The sequence below is a fragment of the Rutidosis leptorrhynchoides genome, chromosome 8, assembly GCF_046630445.1.
Source record: "Rutidosis leptorrhynchoides isolate AG116_Rl617_1_P2 chromosome 8, CSIRO_AGI_Rlap_v1, whole genome shotgun sequence".
NCBI classification, from domain to species: Eukaryota; Viridiplantae; Streptophyta; class Magnoliopsida; order Asterales; family Asteraceae; genus Rutidosis; species Rutidosis leptorrhynchoides.
In genome coordinates this window covers 356588074-356590083 of record NC_092340.1, presented here as the reverse complement: position 1 = coordinate 356590083, position 2010 = coordinate 356588074, and positions in this window count along the sequence as shown.

The window sequence follows — 2010 nt, the reverse complement described above, 5'->3', positions numbered from 1 at the left end:
CTTGAAATAAGATTGTTATAGTTATAGAAATTGAACCAAAGTTTGAATATGATTATTACCTTGTATAAGAATGATAACCTACTGTAAGAAACAAAGATTTCTTGAGGTTGGATGATCACCTTACAAGATTGGAAGTGAGCTAGCAAACTTGAAAGTATTCTTGATTTTATGAAACTAGAACTTTTGGAATTTATGAAGAACACTTAGAACTTGAAGATAGAACTTGAGAGAGATCAATTAGATGAAGAAAATTGAAGAATGAAAGTGTTTGTAGGTGTTTTTAGTCGTTGGTGTATGGATTAGATATAAAGGATATGTAATTTTGTTTTCATGTAAATAAGTCATGAATGATTACTCATATTTTTGTAATTTTATGAGATATTTCATGCTAGTTGCCAAATGATGGTTCCCACATGTGTTAGGTGACTCACATGGGCTGCTAAGAGCTGATCATTGGAGTGTATATACCAATAGTACATACCTCTAAAAGCTGTGTATTGTACGAGTACGAATACGGGTGCATACGAGTAGAATTGCTGATGAAACTGAACGAGGATGTAATTGTAAGCATTTTTGTTAAGTAGAAGTATTTTGATAAGTGTATTGAAGTCTTTCAAAAGTGTATAAATACATATTAAAACACTACATGTATATACATTTTAACTGAGTCGTTAAGTCATCGTTAGTCGTTACATGTAAGTGTTGTTTTGAAACCTTTAGGTTAACGATCTTGTTAAATGTTATTAACCCAATGTTTATAATATCAAATGAGATTTTAAATTATTATATTATCATGATATTATCATGTATGAATATCTCTTAATATGATATATATACATTAAATGTCTTTACAACGATAATCGTTACATATATGTCTCGTTTAAAAATCATTAAGTTAGTAGTCTTGTTTTTACATATGTAGTTCATTGTTAATATACTTAATGATATGTTTACTTATCATAGTATCATGTTAACTATATATATATCCATATATATGTCATCATATAGTTTTTGTAACATCCCGCGTTTTTCCGTTAAATTTATTTTTAACACCGTCTTTTTCTTTTAAATAATACCTTTCGTTATTTAAATTCGTAGTTTCCGTTGACTAACGTTCATAATAATTCCGTCATTTAATTATAACATCTCTCGTTAACTTGCGTTTTAAAAATATTCGTTTGGTTAAATCCCGCACCCGCTTTGAAACTCGAGGGACCGGAGTTGCCAAATGGGCAAACTAGTTGACTAGGTCAACTAGTCAACCCATTTCATCCATTCCATCATCTCCCTCATCCCTTTTCTCTCCATCTCAAGAACACACACACAAACCCATTCCATTCATTCACCATCTAAATTCAATCTTGGAAGCTCACAACAAATCCGATTACGTATTTGGAATCCTCTCTTCATCCTCTACAATTTGATACTAACTTCATCTCGTTTGGGTAACATTTCTAAAACTCTAGATTTCTCTAAATTCGTGTTTTTGACTTGAAATGGTGTTAGTTAGTGTCTATGGCTCATTGTGATGTCGTGTGTATAATTTGTATGCTCGATCTCGTTGTTTTAGTGTAACTAGCATGAACTTGAATTTTGGTGTGTTGTTCTTGAATTTTGGATGATCATATGTTGTTAGATGTTAAAAGTTCATGTTCTAATTGTGTTCCTAGTATCATTAGCTTCATTTTGATGTATAGATTGATTTAAGAAACTTCATAAACGCGATTATTGATTTTGTGAACTTTTGGTTAAGGTTGACAACTCTTAAAACGAACTTTTGATGCGTTGAATGCTTGTTAATGTTATTGATAAGTGTTTAGTTGTGTTACATGTTTCATTACCTTCAAAACGGCATATCATATGTATAAATTGGATTCCCGAAACTTGAATTGCAATTGATGAACTTGAAACCTTGTTTTTGAACGTTTAACGAACTTTCGACGAGATTTTTGTTGTCTAAAATGATAAATTTGATTTAGGAAATGCATCTAGTTGTGTTCCTTGTCGAAA